This window comes from Mesoplodon bidens (assembly GCF_964165515.1).
Source record: "Mesoplodon bidens genome assembly, chromosome: 18".
Lineage (NCBI taxonomy): Eukaryota > Metazoa > Chordata > Mammalia > Artiodactyla > Ziphiidae > Mesoplodon > Mesoplodon bidens.
In genome coordinates, this window is record NC_138175.1 from 45,624,726 (window position 1) to 45,646,248 (window position 21,523).

General features: G+C 38.3%; 1 protein-coding gene across 1 annotated transcript in view; it reads right to left on the minus strand.

Moving 5' to 3' along the window:
• Window positions 1-21,523, minus strand: part of ZNF565 (zinc finger protein 565) — a 108,335-nt gene that overhangs the window by 56,021 nt on the left and 30,791 nt on the right. The window lies entirely within an intron of this gene.

Genomic DNA, 21,523 nt, shown 5'->3' on the forward strand with positions numbered 1-21,523 from the left:
AATGTTCACAATTTGAGTTAAATGCCAACACCTGGATCTCAGTTTTAACCTGCAGATTATTTCCTTCCTCCCCCTGCTTTGACAAATACACCTTTTTTGTTTGTTTTTTCCAGCTCTACTCTGGTATAATTGACAAATAAAATTGTAAGATATTTGAAGTGTACAACATGAGGATTTGATATACATATACACTGTGAAGGGATTCTTCCCATCAAGTTACTGTTTCTTTTACAAAGGTGGAGAGGATGAGATAGGTATGAAAAAAGTGGTTCAGACTCTGGGCAGAAATCTATTGTGTAAACCAGTCCTTCCTGAAGGTACTTATTATTTAGTCCCTCATCACAATGTAACTTTATATAAATATTTTAAGATTTTCTTGAATGGTGAACATCAGCAATACAGCATTTGAGGTTGACTTTTTAAACTGCTTTTTAGAAAGCTCTTAAGGACTTCCCTGGTGGTCCAGTGGTTAAGACTCTGTGCTTCCAATGCAGGGAGCATGGGTTCGATCCCTGGTGCAGGCTTCAATCCCTGGTTGGGGAACTAAGATCCCGGATGCCATGCGGTACAGCCAAAAAAAATAAAAAATAAACTCTTAAACTCAGTTAAATGCCACAACATTACTGTGTATCTTTTATTAGCCATTTTGTAGGAATGACCATGACTTAAATACATGAGTCTTAGTCATTTCTAGTATGAAGTTCCACAACCCCCTTTTTAAAAAGGATATTATAGGGCTTCCCTGGTGGTGCAGTGGTTGAGAGTCCACCTGCCGATGCAGGGGACACGGGTTCATGTCCCGGTCCGGGAGGATCCCACATGCCGCGGAGCGGCTGGACCCGTGAGCCATGGCCGCTGAGCCTGCGCGTCTGGAGCCTGTGCTCTGCAACGGGAGAGGCCACAGCAGTGAGAGGCCCGCGTACCACGAAAAAAACAATTTAACCATAAGGCATTTTCCTGAACTACTTTTTTCTCCTTAATCTCACATGCTTCACTTAGCTCTTAACTCTGCTCCTGTGTTCTGGCAGCTTTGGATTCAACACCGTAAGTAAAGCCTGATGCTAAGACAAAACCAAGAGGATACCTTAATGTGTCTGTTGACTGTGGCTTGGGATACCCCTCACCCCCGTCCAGCTTGGCTGGTAGTGTTGACCCATAGAGGGGAGTTGAATCTGAAAATTAGAATCGTCATTTTAGTATGTCAGGAGGCAGATGACCTGAACTTCCTAAGTACATCTGTCTTACTCCATCCTAATAGATACAAGTGACCAGATTATTGGAAACCTGAATCATTGTTACTCAAGATTTATAAGATAAATTGTGGTTACTCCCACATTGCCCACGTTGCCAGGATACATATTAATAGCTACCTTATACCCAAACCATGTGAGGGACCATAAAACCTTTATCCTTGCCCCAAGCCCAACAAAATCTCAAGTATCCTAACTTTCAGTGATAACCTTTCATCTACTGTTTCAGGTATTCCTTAGTTATATCTGTTATTTAAGCAATACTATCTCTGCTTTCCTTGCTTACATACCGTATATGTATTTCATGTTTAAGGTGTTCTGTGTTTAAAATACTATGAGCCAACACAAGTTATTTTATGAAAAACCTGACTTTGTAATTTTACTATTTACCACTGGTGCATAATAAACACCATTTTGTCATACAAGGCAGTAATAACAACATAACCTGGCATTTATTTAGCTCTATTTTTTTTCCCAGTGTCTTCCATCTAAATTTTTAAACTTCAGTGTACATTAGAATCACCTAGAGGGTTTATTGCTGGGTCCCATTTCCAGAGTTCCTGATTTAGTAAATCTAGCATGATGGGGGCTGAATTTCTAACAGGTTCCCAGGTGCTGCTGTTGCCAGGGGCCACACTTTGAGAACTGATGATCTTCACAGCAGCTCCACTGGGTAGTAGAGTATTATATCTCCATTTTATATCTAGAAAAAATGAGAGGTAAGTGACAAGCTTAGTGTTTTATATCTATTTAGTGGTGAGCTAAGACTATAAAGCAAGTTATGGCTTTTTGTGACAACTTCAGTGTAATAGGTGGGAGAGATGGCGCTTGCAAACTTTGGCGAATAATTTGCCTACTACCTGTTGCATGCCATTTAATAGATACATAATGAATATCAAAACAACATGCTGCTGCCCTCTTAAGATCTTACTAGTGCTCTTGTGTGTGCTGGGAAGCAGGGGAAGTGTTGTACGATGTGGCTGAAGATAACAGCCATGTAGCATATAATGTAAGGGTCATAGGCCATTGCGTCAAAGACTTGATTGATTAAGCGCCATGAGAATCTGCCAAAGGAGACTTGAGTGTGTGTGGTAGTATGATTGACATTTTGACGAGATCATTTGATGTTTTGTGAAGAGTGGGTTGAAATGGGAGCAAGAGTAGAGAGGCAGAGTGGCCATTTTAGAGGCTGAGTAATCAATCACTGAAGCAAGGTAATAGAGGTTAGGGTAGAGATGTTGCGTTGGAGATGGATTGAAATGGAGAGTTGTGAGATTTACTTGGAGGCGAGCTGACAGGACTTATGAGATACATGATAACAGGAAGACATCAAGTACAATGCCAACTTTTAACTTCTACAGCTAGCTGATTAAGATATTAGGGGCCATGGAGAAGCAGTTTGGGAGGAAATAGAATCAAGAATTGGTTTGAGAGGGACTTCACTGGCGGTCCAGTGGTTAAGACTTCCAATGCATCCAGGAAGCTAAGATCCCACATGATTCGTGGCCAAAAAAACCAAACATAAAACAGAACCAATATTGTAACAAAAATTCAATAAATACTTTAAAAATGGTCCACATCAAAAAAAAAATCCAAAAAAAGTTTCCTTTAAGAAAAAAAAAATTGGTTTGAGGTGTTTGTTAGATTTGAAAAGCTTGTTTGACACTAAGTGGGAATCAGAGAATCTGGAATCATAAGCCTTCAGATAGTATTAAAGACAGGTGATAGGATAAGATTCCTGAGGTAAAGTACAGTCGTTAGGGGAAATAAGAAGGCCTAGGTCTGAGCCTTGGTACTCTCCAATGTTTAGAAGTCACGCAGAGGAAAGAAAAGCAGCTGATCTCCTATGCTAATGAGGCAGGAGCCTATTTAGAGTACGGTGTCTTAGTAGCCAAGGAAACTAAGTATATGAAGATAGAAATGGTCATTCTGTTGATTTTACTACAAAATTAAATGATGAGCCAGTGTCCTTTAAGTTTGGCAGTATGTAGGCCACTGTAAACCTGTTCAAAAGCCTTTTTGGTGGACTGCGGGGGTCATAAACCACATTGGTTTAGCACAGGGTAAATTGATAAGAACTTGGCTCTGCTCTCAGGTTTGAAAACTGTTCCTGCCACTATTTCTGAGGCTTTCTGCAAGTTTTGTAACATTTGTGCCTCAGTTGCCTTATCTCCGGTACATCATCTTCTCATAGAGCTATAAGGATTAAGAAATAATTATCATTTTTAAAAAATCTTAGAACAGTTAAGTGCTCGATAAATGTTTATCATTCTTAGAGTTAAAGGGTGAACGTGTAAAGATAGGAGGAGTGGCAGCACGAGTAGACTACCCTTTAAGTGTTTCACTAGAAGCCCAGAGGCAAGTTAGTTTAAGGCAGATGTGAGATAAAGGAAGGGAGTTTTGGTTCTTTGGTTTTGGTTTGTTATTAAAGCTGGGTAGAGTATATTTGTAAACTGTAAGGTAACTTCAGGACAAAAGTATTTGGGAGGCCGGAAGAAGATGAGCTGTTGCAGAGATAACCCAGTTAGTGGTTGATAGGAACTGGGTTACTTTCTCTGAACAGGAGGGAAGAGAATATAAGTGTCAGTGCAAAAGCAGATCTGAGAATTTGGTGGAGGGGAGAATAAAAGGAAGTTTCTGTTTGGTTAATTGTATTTTCTCAGTGAAATATCAGATGCAATTGGTTAGAATGAAAGCGGAGGAAGGAATGTGCAAGATTTGAGGAGATAAAGGAGGTCTCTCATACTGAAGTGTTGAAGCATGCTCATAGGTCCCCAATAAAATATATCTTAATTAAGTCTCGAACTTTTCAGTAAAAATTCCTTTTTCCTCAACAGTCATCCCTCATTTCAGACATTCCTAAGATGTGTCCAATTTGAACTGTGTGCCCTGGGGCAGGGAAGGGGGTATTGTGGAGTTGACCCAGAACATACTAATGATGGCTTTTCTCTAATGATTTTTCTACCCTAAGATGAATATCAGACTTGAGAGACATTTATTCACATATCCTGCCACATGAAATTTTGAGAGTGTTATTGTTTTTTTTTTTTTTTGCCGTACGCGGGCCTCTGACTGCTGTGGCCTCTCCCATCGCGGAGCACAGGCTCTGGACGCGCAGCCCAGCGGCCATGGCTCACGGGCCCAGGCACTCCGCGGCATGTGGGATCCTCCCAGACCGGGGCACGAACCCGCGTCCCCTGCACCGGCAGGCGGACTCCCAACCACTGCGCCACCAGGGAAGCCGCCATTGAGAGTGTTATTGAATGAAAGTTCTATATAATGAGATTGTCATCCTACAGAACTGAGAATGCAGATGGTTAGAGGAGTGAACTTTAGGGCACGTCTGCATTAGCTGTGTTAATTAGCATATGCAGCCAGGGAATTCCTAGCAATGCTACTTCAGGAATCTTGTAGAAAATACGTTGATATGTAAAACAGGAGAAAATACCGGAGACCAGACTAAAATATACCAAGGGTTGAATATTTATACAAAAGGATGTTTAATATAAATGTTTTTATTAAGGAATAGTGACTATAAAACCATGATAATGTCTGTTTTGTGGCGTTAACAAAAAAACTAAAGTTTTGAGATGCAAACTTTTGTGAATGAGTTACTGGGTTAAAGCATTGTAAGATCCTTTTATTTCAGGAAGATGGCAGATGTACTGATTTAAGTGTACATGCTGAAGTAACCAGGGTAGCCACTAAGAAAGGGAGGGAGGGGTGGCAGGGAGAGAAAACTTCTAAAGTAGAAGAAAATAATGGAGTGGGAAAAAAACCAACCCAAAGAAAGGCAGGAAAATGAGGAGGAAACAACAAAAATGGGAGATAAGTAGAAACCACATAATGAATAGTAGAAATAAATCTAAGTACATCATTAATCAAGTAAATGTAAATAGGCTCAACTTCTCAGTTAAAAGTAAAGATCATGAAATAGGATTCTTTTTTAAAAGCAGCTATAAGCCATTTTACCAAGGGTATCTCTAAAAAGATAAGGACAGAAAGGTGAAAAATACAGGAAAAGATATGCCAGGCAAATGGTATCTAAGAGAAAGCTGTTGTATTTAAATAACAGACAAAGTAGTCTTTAAGGAAAACATTACTAGAGATAAAGTCACTAGAGAACAGTACACATTTCAATTCACTAAGGAAGATATAACTCTAATCATGTAGGTGCTAAATAATATAGCCTGAGAATATTAATAAAACAAAAGAACTACAGAGAGAAATTGACAAATTAACCAGGTATTTTAAAACTATCAGGAGCAAAGCCAACTCAAGAGAAACTCATGATCATTTCCATCATTTTTTAATCCCTTATTATTGAATGCCTAAAGTGATGGGAGATGGAGTTCTTTGAAAGAGATGGGAGCTGGCCCAAATTGTATTATGGCCTAGACCTGCCTTTTCCTACTCAGGGCACTATTTCCTCACCCATCAATTATATATAACCATTCAGGCCTGGCCTTCTCAGAGGGCTATGTGTAAGTTGCACATTTTATTACCCTCAGGTCACTTTCTCCACTGCCCTAGTGTTTTTACAGTGCAATAGAAATACATAATTTCCTACAGTGTGATAGGGAAGCCAACAAAACAAGATGTAAAATAAGTAACTATTTCTATACATTTCTACACAAATATACTTTCTGTACACGTTCAGAATAAAATATGAAGAAGGATGGTTAGCAAATGTTAGAGTAGTAATCCTGAATAGCTGGGATTATGGATGATTTTGAGTTTTTTCCTTTTCTTTATTTTTTCTATCTTTTAAAAAATGTGTCTATTTTTTCTATCTTTTATTGTGTAATAAAAGTGAACAACAAAAGTCCATTTATGGCATTCCTTGTAGAATTCCTGTTTGGCCAATTTGGAGTCCTACTGGAATAAGTTTGGTAGTATTTAAGCTTTCAAATCTGATTGCATAAAATGAAAGTGACATATACTTTCCCTTTTTAAACTTAAGTATATAATGCACATGATATGTGTTCTTTCATTACTGTTCTCTACCACTGTGAAAGTATATGACAGAAGAGGCGGACAAGCCAATTGGGTAAGTTTTCCATGCAGATAATGATAATGGAACTAGAGAGAGAGAAAATTCAAAAACTGCTGTTGAAGTTTTCAGTCACTGAGGAATGTTTGTTTCTTAGGGCTGCCATAGCAAAGTACCACAAAACTTAAAACAAGTCACCAGATATTTTGATAAGCCACCAGTTTGTGGTATTTTGTTCTTCTCTCACAGTTATGGAGGCTAGAAGTCCAAAACCCACAGGTGTGATCAGGGCCATGCTCCCTCTGAAGGTTCTAGGGAAGAATCCTTCCTTGCCTCTTACAACTTTTGTAGCCCCAGGCATTCCTTGGCTTGTAGTTGCATCACTCCAGTCTCTTCACATGATCCTATTCCCCTTGTCTCCTCTGTGTGTCCAAAACTTCTCTTTATGACAAGTTATTGGACTTAGGGCCCACCTTAATCCAGTGTGATCTCAGCTTGATTACATCTGCAAAGACCCTGTTTCCGAATAAAGTCACATTCATAGGTATTGGGGTTAGGACTTAAACATATCTTTTTGGAAGGCATAATATAACCCACAACCTGGAAATCAGTAAACCTAGTTGAAACAGCAGTTTCTGTGAAAATAAGCATAGATACATAAGTCCTTAAAACTACCAGCATGAGTTAGAGCAAGTCTAGCAGAAATGCAACAGTTTATTAAAAAAAAAAAAAAAAAAAAAGCTTAGATCCATAAGTTTTTCTCAAAACTATATTCCCAGAATGAGTTTTGAACAGGTTACAGTACTTTGAAGTATAGGAAGTGATATAAGCATATGACATAGCTCTCGCTGAAGGACTTTTATATGAGAATGAGGGATACAAATGTGTAGGCAGTAAAAAATAACAACCACCCTTTTTCTGGCATCCGTGGGATGTGAAGCATGGGAAATGAGCAACATCAACTCTAGAGGCCTAAAGAGGAAGAGAAATCCTTAGAAAAAGTATGGCTAAATTAAGGCAGAAAATGGGGGTAAAACCTTTACTGTTGAGGTTTAGCACATTTGCAGTGTTTGTGATACAACTGGCATTTCCAAGGGCAAAATGAAATGTAGGCACAGACAGTATTAGAGCGGAAGTGCGGGTTAGTATGGTTGACTGTAAAGGTTGTGCTGACAGGACCGAAAAGTGGGGCTTAAGAGGCCTCACAGTTCTGTTTGGCTTTCTGGTGTAAGGACTCTGGACCATTGCAGACAGTCATCCATCCTTTTCACATGTAACCAGAACCAATTTTTATTCTTCCTAACTTCATTTAGTGGAAACAGTGAAATGATTGCCTGGGTTGCTGAGTTAATTGGGAGATTCCAGTCTGATACATAATCCAGGAAGGAAATTGCCAGAGAAGCAAATTTTTTGAGATGATAGAGCTATGCAGAATGTGGTCTTTGGGTAAACATGCAATCTCTGTTTATCTCCCAGAGAAATCTGAAAGACAACTTTATCTCATTGCCATATGAAGAATGTCTATCATTCTTCAGTTCTTGAAAAGAAAACTGAACTCCTTACCACATTATTCAAGGTCTTTCATATTTTATTTATTTTCTACTTTTCTAATTTAATCTGTCACTAATTTAGAGCATGTACTTTATATGTCAACTAAGCATAGATTGCTTAATGGTCCCAGAACTTGCTTTGCTCTTTTCCACATTAGCAATATCTCTTGTGCCTTTTCCTCTGTTTGGAATGTCCATCCATTATAATTGTCAATTACCAGCTATCAAAATATATTCATCAAAGGCAGAGATCAGTTGTCACTCTTCCACTGAGCCTTTCCTATTCTTCTCTGCCTTTTCCCTCTCAGGAATCATAGGTTTTTGTATAATAACTACCAGTCATTGAGTCTTTTATAATGTGTCAATGTTCACATCAAGTTTATGAAGTGTAGTCACTTATTTCCATTTTACAGACAAGGAAATAGAATTTACATAGCTAGTAGTTAACCATTTTCATTTTTTTTTACAGATGAGGAAATAGAATTTTACATAGTTAGGAATTAACCTTTAGTTCTCAAACCATTATTGTAATAGAGCATCTTTAGAGATAAATTGGGAAGCTAAAGGCTATTTATTCCAATCCCTTTACAAGTGAACAGAGGCCAATAAAATGAAGCAATTGGACTCAGCAACTATAATTAGCAGGATGGATATGGCAGAGTACCAAATCAGTCAACCTTAACAGCTTGATAAGGACTGAGAAAAATGACACAGATTATGAAAGGAAAAACAAAAATACATCCAGAATATGCTCTACATGTATAATAGACATTTAAACGAGCCAGAAAAGAACAGTATATTGGGCTTCCCTGGTGGCACAGTGGTTAGGAATCCGCCTGCCAACGCAGGGGACACAGGTTCAATCCCTGGTCTGAGAAGATCCCACATGCTGTGGAGCGACTAAGCCCGTGCACCACAACACCTGAGCCTGTGCTCTAGAGCCCGCGAGCCACAACTCCTGAAGCCTGTGCACCCTAGAGCCCGCACGTCACAACTACTGAACCCGTGCCCCGCAACTACTGAAGCCCGCGCCCTCTAGGGCCCATGTGCCGCAACTACTGAGCCTGTGTGATACAACTACTGAAGCCCGTTTGCCTAGAGCCCATGCTCTGCAACGAGAAACCACTGCAGTGAGAAGCCCATGCACTGCAATGAAAAGTAGCCCCTGCTCGCCACAACTAGAGAAAGCCCAGGTGCAGCAACGGAGACCCAATGTAGCCAAAAAAAAAAGAGAGAAAGAGATAAAGGGGAGATATATTTTCATGTTATGGGGTATCAGGTTACCTTACTGGTTAGTACGGTGGATGTGGGTGCTTCCCTTTCCTTCTAGGGCATTACCAGCAACTGGCCTATGAATCATGTCCAAGTTCCTGCACCTATTGCTTTCTTCTGAAGGCAAACAGTTGTAGTCATGTAGACATGCTGTGCAGGTTCAGTCTATTTGCTGCTTTTGGCTTAGTACCCTTCCCCCATCAAATAAACACCAGTTGTTGATTATGTCTTCCTTCCTACTTCTTATTCTGACAAATGTTGAGCTTGGAACACCATTGGTGAGTCACTCTCACCTTTTGTAGCAGTGCTGTTTTGTGTTTTGGCTTGTGGTTTTCTTAGGGAATAACTTTTTTGTTTGTTTGTTTATGTGTGTATGTAAAATAGTTTCAGTTTACCATATATGTAAAAATCTCTTTGTCCTACTGAATTGAAGTTCACTTTAATATACACTACACTTTGTAAAATATCTGCAATGCTTCTGAACTTTCTATTCTGTTCCATTCATATTGCCTGTATAATTATTCACCAGTACTGTAATGTTTTCATTATTCAGTCTTTTCTTTTTTTTTTTTTTTTTTTGGCGGTACGCGTGCCTCTCACTGCTGTGGCCTCCCCCGCTGTGGAGCACAGGCTCCGGACGCGCAGGCCCAGCAGCCATGGCCCACAGGCCCAACCGCTCCACGGCATGCAGGATCCTCCCAGACCGGGGCACAAACCCGTGTCCCCTGCATCGGCAGGCGGACTCTCAACCACTGCGCCACCAGGGAAGCCCCATTATTCAGTCTTTAACATAACACAAACAACGTCTGGTATGATTATTCTTCCACTGTTGCTTTTTTTCAAACATTTTCATGTTATTCTTCCTTATTTTTCCAAATGAACTTTATTTTTTATTTTATTTTTGGCTGCATTGGGTCTTCGTCGCTGTGCACAGGCTTTCTCTAGTTGTGGTGAGTGGGGGCTACTCTTCATTGTGGTGCACGGGCTTCTCATTGTGGTGGCTTCAATTGTTGCGGAGCATGGGCTCTAGGCATGTGGGCTTCCGTAATTGCAGTACATGGGCTCAGTAGTTGTGGCACGTGGGCCCTAGAGGGCGTGGGCTTCAGTAGTTGCAGTGCGTGGGCTCTAGGGTACACGGGTTTCAGTAGTTGTGGCATGTGGGCTCAGTAGTTGTGGCTCACGGGCTCTGAGTGCAGGCTCAGTAGTTGTAGCACATGGGCTTAGTTGCTCTGTGGCATGTGGGATCTTCCCAGACGAGGGCTCGAACCCGTGTCCTCTGCATTGGCAGGTGGATTCTTAACCACTGCACCACCAGGGAAGTCCCTCCATATGAACTTTAAATTAAAAAAATATATGGAATGCTTCACGAATTTGTGTGTCATCCTTGTGCAGGGCCCATGCTAATCTTCTCTGTATCATTCCAATTTTAGTATATGTGCTGCCGAAGCGAGCACTGAACTTTAAATTTAACATGTCTAGTTCTTGAGAGAAAAAACATGCTGGCTTTTTTATGGGGGATCACATGAAGTTTGTACTGAATTAAGAGAATTATCGATGTCTTTTTATGCTGTTGAGTGTTCTCATCCAAGAATAGGATATATTTCCCAACGTTAAAATGCATTTGTCATTTAGGAGTGTTTACTGTGTCCTTCATAAATTTTGCTAATTTCACCTTAAGTTTTTTGCTTTAAAAATAGATTCCCTAATTCCAATATGAAACTATTATTTTTATATATGAAGACTAGTAATTTCAGTATATTAATTTTATATCCCACTACCAAACTGAATTCTCTGGTTGTTTGTGGCAGAGTTTTACTTGATTTTCTTGAGTTTCCCAGAGATACAATCATATCTGTACATTGTCAGTTTTTTACTCCCTTTTCCCAAATTTTACATATCTAATTTCCTTCTGTGTCAGTGAATAGTAGGGTTGATGGTGAGTACCTTTGTTTTTTTCTGAATTTAGCAGGAATGCCTCCAGTGTTTCATCCTTAAGTCCCTGGCTTTTAAGCTGCAATATATCTATATATCAATTCCTAATTTACGGAACTTTAAAAAACAAGATTGGGTTTTGAATTTATCACATGCTTTTTGAGCTTCTAAGGAGAGAATTATGTGAATTTCCCCATTAGATCTAATATTACAACCAGTCATATTAACAGATTATCTAGTATTGACCATCCCTTCATTTCAAATAAATCCATTGGACACACTAATGTTCCCAAAATGTCCATGTCCTAATCCCCAGAACCTGTGAATATGTTAACTTACATGGCAAAAGAGACTCTGCAGGTATGACTAAATTAAGGACCCTGAGATGGGGAAATTATCCTAGGTTATTACCCTGGTGGGCCCAGTGTAGTCAAAGGGTTCCTATAAGAGAAAGAGGGAGGCAGGAGAGTCATAGAAGGAGATTTGAAGATGCTATGCTCTGGCTTTGAAGACATAGGAAGGGGCCATGAGCCAGGAAATGAAGGCAGGCACTAAAAGCTAGAAAAGGCAAGGAAATAGATTCTTCCCTACAGCTTCCAGAAGGAAGACAGCCTTGTCAACACTTCAATTTTAGCACAGTATCCAATTTTGGATATACCTACTATATTACCTATTATAATACCTGAATAATCATTGAGATACTTTGCTGGGAAGTATGCTACTGGTTAGCCTTGACGATGAAGGAATAGATTGGAGGACCTGACAGAAAGCTTCAATGAACGAGAGATTAATAATCACCTTTGGATAGATGTGTAATACTAAAAATGAATCTTAAGTTAAACATCCTATTGCCTTATTGAAATGGGGGACAAAGAAGAGTAGCCACTGGGGGAATGGTCGACTGTGGCAAGATACCTGTATATTTAAGGGTAAAGATGATAGAAGAATGCAGTCACCTTTTCTGTTTGTGCATTTAACTGAGCTTGTTTGGATCAAATTCATTTCCACCCATCAGAAAGGAAAGTGATGAAGGAAAACATATATTTGATCACTGTAGGAAAAGTGTGAGACAAGTATATGGAAGATGTGAGAGATTATAGGCAATGAGTCATATACAGTAACTACTGTGTAATTATGGTAAAGTGTATTTTGATAGGCATCAAAATATCTTTCCCAATGGCTTATCTTTGTATTATTTACCTTTATTCTTATTTTTCTTTCTTAAATTCAGTGGTTCTGTTATTCTAAAATTAATTATTTAAAAACTACTGTATCCTAGCTCTTGTTTCTTAATAGTAAATAAAGTAGAATTAGATCTACCCATCATGAGTTTTAGGGCTATAGAAATACCTGGAAATAAATTAAGAAATGAGAAATTAAAGAATATGTAATTGAAAACAGTGAAAGTAGATCAAAACACAAGATATTAGAATAGAGAATAATGAACATGGAATTTGGTAGGTTCTGATCATACAGCCTCTCTGAAGAAATGACTTTTAATCTGGGGCCTGAAGAATGAGGAGCCAGGCCTATAAAAAGCTGTGTCAGGGGAATTCATGGGGATGAAACAACATAATGTGAAGTTCCAAAAGATGGGAAATAATGTGTCAGATTTAGTGCCTTCAAGGAATTTTTAAGGTAGGTTAAAAGGGCAGTGGTTGAGATGAGTTCTTATAAGAAGGGCCTTGTTATCCACCTTTAACTGGTCATATGATGTTCTAAGTGCAGTGAGAAACCACTGGAAAAAAATCTGTAAGTAGAGAATGTCAAGGAGTTCTCTGGTGGCCTAGTGGTTAGGATTCTGGGCCTTCACTGCTGTGGCCTGTGTTCAATCCCTGGTCAGGGGAACTGAAATCCCATAAGTCACACAGCGTGGCTAAGAAAACCAAAACAAACAAAAAACAGAGAATGTCAAACATTGATCTGCCTCTGATACATCTGATGGAGTGGTTAAAAGTATAGATGCCTAAGACCTACCCTTATAGATTCTGATTCACTTGGTCTGGGTTGGTCTCTGAAATTAATACTTGCAACAGGCTCCTGAGGTGATTCTAATTGAACACTTACATTTTAGAATCAATTATTTAATCTATTTTCATTGTTACAGAGCTCACAACTTATGCTTTCATTATTCTCTAAACTCTTTGCCTTCTTCAAACTGCATAATAACTTTATCGAAATTCATTGCTAATGTATTTTCAGTTTATCACTTATCTCTGCTGTCCCCCTGCACCCCCCTCCTGTACCCCAGTACAGGAAAACAACATTTGTTAGTTTTCTTGCTTTATTTTTCCATGTTTGGAAACCAGGTATGATACAAAGACTTTATCTCCAGAAGAAAACATTTTTGAAATAAATTTATCTAAATGTAAGATAAAGAAGTGAAATGCTTGACCTTGAGGGTTCCATTATCCAAAATAGCTGGCAGAACAAAGTCAAGATTAAGAAACAAGAACCTCAAAAAGAATATTTTAGCCAAATGAAAATCATCTATGAAAATATATCTATTCACAGAAAAGATACATCTCTTACCCTACATCACAGAATTCCTAGTAAACATTTATGAATGTAAAGAATGTGGGAAGACCTTTAATTATGGCTCAGATCTAATCAAACATGAGAGAATTCATACTGCTGAGAAGCCTTATGCATGTAAGGGATGTGTGAAGGCCTTTAGAATTCGTGAACAACCAACCTGACGTTTGAAAATTCATAATGGAGTGAAACCCTGTAAAGGTCTCGTATGTGGGAAGGCTTTTAGTTTTTTGGTAGAGACCTTGGAGTACACCAAAATATTCACTCAGGGGAGAAACCCTATGAATGTAAGGAATGTGGGAAGGCATTTAGAATATGTCAACTCTAAAAATTCATAGTGGCATGAAACCCTATACATGTAAAGAATGTGGGAAAGTTGTTGTTTTGGCAAAAACCTTAAAGTACACCAGAATATCCACTCTGGGGAGAAACTCTATGACTGTCAGGCCTGTGGGAAGACTTTCAGTTCTTCCAGATACTTCAGAGTACACCAGAAAATTCATACTGATGAAAAACCCTATGAATGTAAGGAATGTGAAAAATCCTTTAGACTTCATTCACACCTTACAGGTCATCAGAGTATTCATACTAATGAGAAAACTATGACTGTCAAGAATGTAGGAAGGCCTTTAGGCAGAGGACACATCTTATTCAACATTAGAGAATTCATATTGGTGAGAAACCCTATGAATGCAGGGAATGTGGGAAGGCCTATAGATGGAGTTCAACACTTAGTCAACATCAAAAAATGCACACTAAGGAGAAACTGTGTGAATTTAAGATTTATGGAAGGGCCTTTGAACTTCATTTAATCCTTATAGATCATTAGATCATAATGGTGAGAAACCAAACTATGAATGTGCACGATGATGTAGGAAGGCCTTTAGATAGAATGAACATCAGTGAATGTACATTAAGTAGAAACCCTGAATGTGAGGAATGTGGGAATGCTTTTAGATTTCGTTCATGCTTTACTGAACACCAGAGAATTAATAATGGTAAAAGACTCTAAAAACGTAAGAAATGTATGAAGGCACAATATTCATGTCTCTATGAACACCTGAGAATTCATAACCTTATAGTGTTAATTCAAAGGTACTTTTTTTTTGACTCAACTCTTTATAGAATATTAACACTAGGAGAAACGTTTAAGAAACTTTTTTTTGGGGGGGTCATTCTTACAACTTATTTAGCATAAAAGATTTCTTGCCAGGTATCTTCATCTAATGAATATATAAAATACTTCCAAACCTGAGGCAGGAGATAGATGGGCCCCAGGCTGAGCAGCTGGAGTCTGTCCCCTGTGGAGTAGATACTCCAAGATAGAGATAATGGCAGAAGTGAAGAGGAGCTGAGTCCTGCCCAAATAAAAGATAAAGAGACCACATATTTCCATTCTGAGGTCAAGAAGACCTTCCTGACTATATGTGCACATTTGGCCTCTGTGGAGGCCAAAAAGCGGGGGGGCGCCATCCCATAGTAGGTGATGTCAACCTATCCATAGACCTCTGGGCTGGAATCCACCTTGGCTAAGAGTTGCACCTGCATCTCAGGGGAGGACCCTGAATTATACCAAATACGAACTCAGAACCTGGCAAAGCAAGATGATTGGCCAGAGGAAACCCAAAAGAGATGCCCCACCTAAGTGATTTAAACTACCATGAAGGTGCAGCTCTCTTTCTGAGGCCTCCTGTGTCTATTCACACGTACTTTTTTTCCCCCCGAATAAATACTTTACTTGTTTCACTACTTCCCGTCTCTTTGTTGAAATTCATTTCTACAAAGCAGACAAGCCAGGGCCTTGTCACTGGCCACTGGTCCTCATGGTCTAGTGGCTAGGATTCAGCGCTCTCACTGCCACGGCCTGACTTCAATCTCTGGCTGGGGAACTGAGATCCTGCTTCAAGCTGCTGCAGGCTGAGGCCACCTGAGATCAAAACCACTCAATTCCTGTTGTATACCAGCAAATTTATACTAGAGGAGAATCTCTTAATCTATCAGTTGTGGAACTGAAAGAACGCCTTTGGTCACATCACATACCTAGCCTATCATCATCTTCAAGATATTCAGCAATATACCAATATATTAGTTCTGTGCCTCAGTTGTAAAATGGTGAAGACAATACCTATCTGTGTTTTTGTGAGGATTAATACCTGTAAACCCTTATAAGACTATTTGACAAATAAATATTAGCTGCTGTTGTTCTGATGATAATTAATAGATTATCATTAGTGAATTCTTAGAGAAAGACACTATGTTGGTAATGAACTTAGAAGAGCTTCCAATCACCCCCATTCTCCTATTCAACTTCAGATGACTGATTTTGAATAAAGTCCAGTAAAATACAGAGAACATGTGAGACAATTTCATTCCTGATGAGCTGCATCAGGAAACTAATGCTGGAATAAATACTCTGGAACTAGTGGCTGTAAATATATATTGAGAATATAGCTCGTTGCTTAAGTAGAAAAGGGTATGAAGCAGTTTTCTGTTAATAAATTCCTAATAACAGATAACCCATAATCTACACTCTCCTCTCACAATTCAAAGTTTATTAGAAATTATCAAAAGGATAACAAAGAGAAAACCGTCCATTAGTAAACCTTCCAAGTTGCCATTACGAAAACTTTCAAACAGGAAAGTTAGAAAAGTACAATGGACATGTATTTACCACCCTGCCCCCCACCACCTAGTTTAATAGCTAAAAGTTTGTCATATTTGGTTTATCTTCCTATAATTTTCAACATAACCATACTATAACCACATCTTCTAAAATATATCATGTGACACATGTTCAGGTTTTCCCAGCTGTCCCAAGATTGACTTTACAGTTGTTTGCTTTTTTTTTTTTTTTTTTTTTTTGCGTTATGCAGGCCTTTCACTGTTGTGGCCTCTCCCGTTGCGGAGCACAGGCTCTGGATGCGCAGGCTCAGCGGCCATGGCTCACAGGCCCAGCCGCTCCGCGGCATGTGGGATCTTCCCGGACCGGGGCACGAACCCATGTCCCCTGCATCGGCAGGCGAACTCTCAACCACTGCGCCACCAGGGAAGCCCACTTTCTTTTTTTATCTAGAGTCAACTCTAGGTTCAGAAATTGCATTTAGTTGATATGTCTCTTTTAGGCTAGTTTAGTTCTTCACTTTTTTTTTTTTTCCAATGACTTTTTCTTCTTAGTCCATGCAGTTGTCTTGTAGGATGTTCCATACTTTCGATTGTTGTTCTCATTTCCTAATGTTGTCATTTAATTAATTCTGCCATTTACATTGGAAATTAAGTGTAGAGAGATTAAGTTTGGATCAAACAATTTTGCAAGAATATTTCATAAATAATGTAAAGTATTTTGTATTGTATATCAAGGTACATACTGATAACATGAGGCTAAATTTGATCATATGGTTAAGGTGGTGACTGTCAACTCTCTCCATTTTAAAGGTCCTTTTTTATTCTTACAATTAGAAAGTGATTTGTGGAGTGATTCTAACCTCCTCTTGGAAATTTATATTTTATTTGTTGATTCAAAGAGAAAACCAGTATTAAAACAGGATACCACTCAGATATGAGTGATAATGAGTTGCTACATAACAAAACCTGTATGAGGTGACCAAAGTCATCTTAGAACACTAATACCCTTTAACAAATGCGGGTAATCAAGACATAGGGCTAGAACTTTTTTTGCATCATCATTCAACAATTAACATCATTGCCCCACGTGACTACACTATTATAACCCTAGTTCTGAAACAGTGTCTGTCACATAGTGGACACTTGATAAAACTGATGATGTAATCAAACCTAAGAAACCAGAAAAAGAACAAATTAACCTAACTACAGGAGAAGAAAACAGTTTGTACAGTTAAAATTGGAAATCAATGGAAGAAGCAATAAAGTCTCCCTAATTTATTTTTGTGGGAAAAACACTGATCTAAACTAGACTTATAAATTTGATCAATGTAAAGGTGAGAAATATGAGAGCATTAATAAGGTAGCACACATATATTTATGGAGAGTTTAAAAATATCAGTAATATTATATACAGAAAGTATTTTCTTTAAAATTGACTCAAGATGAGGTAGAAATCTGTGTAGTCCAATACACATAGCAGGAAAATGAAAATTTGGTCCAAAACCTCTCTTAAAAACAATACTTAGGGCTTCCCTGGTGGCGCAGTGGTTGAGAGTCAACCTGCCGACGCAGGGGACACGGGTTTGTGCCCCGATCTGGGAAGATCCCACATGCCGCGGAGCGGCTGGGCCCGTGAGCCATGGCCGCTGAGCCTGCATGTCTGGAGCCTGTGCTCCGCAATGGGAGAGGCCACAACAGTGAGAGGCCCGTGTACCACACATACACACACACAAAACAATATTTAAATATCAGGTAAAAACTAAGGATAATCTCTAAAAGAATTTTACAAGCTCATCCTAGAAGTCTAAACACTGGATCAAGATAGTTTCTAAAAGATCTAGATGAGCTTATGAATATTAATGCAAATATTCTAAGGAAAATATTAACAAAATGAAACCAAACATGGAGGAAATCATGACTTGAGAGGCAGAACTTTGTTTTGCCTATCAGTCACCATTCAGAAATTGACATAATCGTACCACATGATTGCACTCTATTTCCAGCTCTTTAAGCAAGATGCATCCAAACTCAAGAATTTAAAAGGAAAAAAAAAAAAAAACCAGTACCAGTTAAGATAGAGTTAGCATATTCCACCCTGCCTCTCCCACTGAATGCAACTAAAATCATAGACAGAATGGATGAAGCAGCTGAGAAAACTGAAAAGTAAATGTTAGCAGACAGACTGGGAAGGAAACCAGAAGTTGGAAGTTTGACTGATCTGGTGGTGTGCTGGTCTGGACTGAAACAACCTGAATCCCAAAACTGTGAGCCAAACTTGGATGGAAAGAGCTCCATAAGAAACTCTCTATAGTTGGAAGAGTGGGAGAAGGGGTTTTTGTGGAGCAGAGAAGGTGGAAGAAATCCATGTTGTTTTTCTTTTCTTTCTGGTCTCACTGCAGGCAAACACTAGTCCTGAAAGCTGCAGTCCTGGATTGGGTAGCTGGTGGTAGCAGCAGCTGCCAGCAAATAGTTAAACCCTGAGGCAAGGGAATCCTATCTTACTAGTGGAAGTCTGTTCTGAAGAAGGTGGAGGAAATCCCATTGCTTTTTTCCTCTTTATTCTCTCACTCATTGGCACTGGGAGACGACCTAGCTGTGGGAAGGCCACAGCAGAATGGGAAGGCTAAATAAAGCCCTGTTGCTCTAACTAGATCCAGGAAGGGGACCTCTGGGAACTAAAGAGTTCTAGTGAGATAGGGGAGAGGAGCAACTCAAGTTAGGGATCCCTTAAAGTATTATATGAACTTGAGGGTGCACATGTGTAGATCTGACACCAGGCAGCATACTAATGGTCTTGAGAACTGAACCAGGTGGACCATCAACCAGGTCTCAGAGTGGGTACTGGGTGAAGCATATACAAGATAAAGCACACAGAATTCCAATTTTCAAATGCTTTGAAAACTGAATTGACATTGGAACCCCAGGGCACAGAAAGTAGTTTGGAACTTGCATATTGAATCTAAATAAACTGCCTGCTAAGACAAACAAACCTAAATCATGTTCCCCATAGGATTTAAACTAGACTCAGATAATCCAATTATTCAAAATGTCTAGGAAACAATAAAAATGTACTCCACATACAAAGAAACAGGACAATTTTAAAACTCACAATGGAAAAGAAAAAGACACCAATACTGACATGATCCACATTAGAATTAGAACCACGTTCCAAGAAGTAAAGGTGAACTCTTGAGTGAATATCTAAGCAGAAAAACAGAAGCTATAAAAAAAGAACCAAAACAAAATAAAACATTTTAATTTAAAATTTTTATTATATAATTTTCAGATGTATAAAAGGAAATTTTAGAACTGAAAAATAGTGAAAATTAGAACTTACTTGACGGGCTCAGCAACAAAATGGAGTGCCATGAAGAAAAAAATATTTAAAGAATCAATGGTTGAAAACCTACTGAGTTTGGCAAAAGACCTTAAAATTACAGATTCAAGAAATATAGCATACCACAAAAAGGATAAACTAAAAGAAACCTTTGCTGAGACACATCATAACCAAACTGCTGAAAATCAAAGAAAAAAATCTCAAAAGCTTCCAGAGAATATTGATGCATTATATATAGGAGAACAATTCCTTAATTCTCATTAGGAAGTATGAAAGCCAAAGGATAGTGGAACAACATTTTTTAAGTGCTTTAAGGAAAGACATGTCAATCCCAAACTTTATCCAGTGAAAATTATCAGGAATGAAGGGTAAATAAAAGATATTCTTAGGTAAAGGAAAACAAAGAGGATCTGTTACCAGAAGTCTTGCTCTAAAAGAAATGCTACATGAAGCTCTTTAGATGGAAGGGAAATGATATCAAAGAAAAACCTGAAACTTCAGAAATAAGTAAAGAGCAACAGAAATGGCAAATTGCTGAGTAAATAATAAAATTGGATTTTTAAAAATAATTTTAATATTTACTGTGATAAAAAGCAAGCAGTATAACACTTTCTGATGAGGTTTGTGATGGATGTAGATATAGTAAATATGATAATCATAAAGAGGGGAGGCTAAAAGGGACAAATATGGTGGTAAGGTTTCCATATTCAACATGCAGTGCTAAAATGTTAACTCAAAGTATATTGTGAATTATATATATGTTATGTGTATTATAATCCTCAGAAGAACTAAAGAAAATAAAGAAATAGTAAAAAGCTAAATAGATAAATTAAAATAGAATAATAATATATATTCAAATGAAAAAGCAAGAAAGGGAAACAGGAATTAAAAATAGAGGGGAGACACAGGAAAAAATGTTAGAGCTAAAGCCCAACAATATCAGTATATATACATTAAATGTAAATGGTTTAAAACCAGTATTAAGACATTGTCCAACTGGAATTTTTAAAAAACCCCAACTATATGTTGTCCATCATAACGTGGCATTAATATACATATATAATACACATATACATTGTGGGTTTGGTTCCAGACCACCACAGTAAAGCAAATATCACAATAAAGTGAGTCACATGCATCTTGTGGTTTCCCAGTATGTCATGTTTATACTATAAAAGTTATGTTTATACTATACTGTAGGCTATAGTAAGTGTGCAATAGCATTATGTCTAAAAAAGCAATGTACATACCTTAACTTTAAAATACTTTATTGCTAAAAAATGCTAACCATCATCTGAGCCTTCAGTGAGTCAAAAATCTTTTCGCTGTTGGAGGGTTTTGCTTCCAACTAACTACATACTCAGGAAAAAGAGGTAGGCTTGCATCCTTGGTTGTGAGTGCAGTTCTTTTGGTAGTCGTCATCGTTAGCATATATTTCTACTCATCTACAAACACAGATTTATTCAAATGAGATAATTTCTAGGTTCTCATAATTCTGAATATAGATCCTGTAATCTTACTTGTTGTAGCTATTTTATTCTAATATGTTCATCCTGCCTACACGCTAAGAAAAAAATCTCTAAACATAAATAATAACTATTAGTTAAGGCTACATTTCACAAAGTTCTGTCCAGTCAGACAAGGCATTTTATCTTTTATCTTATGTCCCTTTTAAGTCTAAATTTTTATCATGTCTGATTTGCTTCATCACCCACTGTTCTTTTTCTGCTCTGAAATCATCTGCAAGACCAGGAACGACAAGCATGTTTCCATTTACAATCCACTGGCAGTTGGTGCCCCTTTCTATAGGCCAGACGGTCTGTTGTACATTTTTAATGTCAGATACTTGAACTATCGATTATTTTCCTTACTTAGATACAGTTTACAGTTCTACTGAATTGGGGGAAAAAACAGCTTATTTAAATTTCTGCTGAATTTTATTACACACAATAACTTCATGTATGTAATAAATATTGGTTATGAATAATCCCCCTCAAGAAGGGCCTTTAGTAACACTGTTCAAATTGCTGTT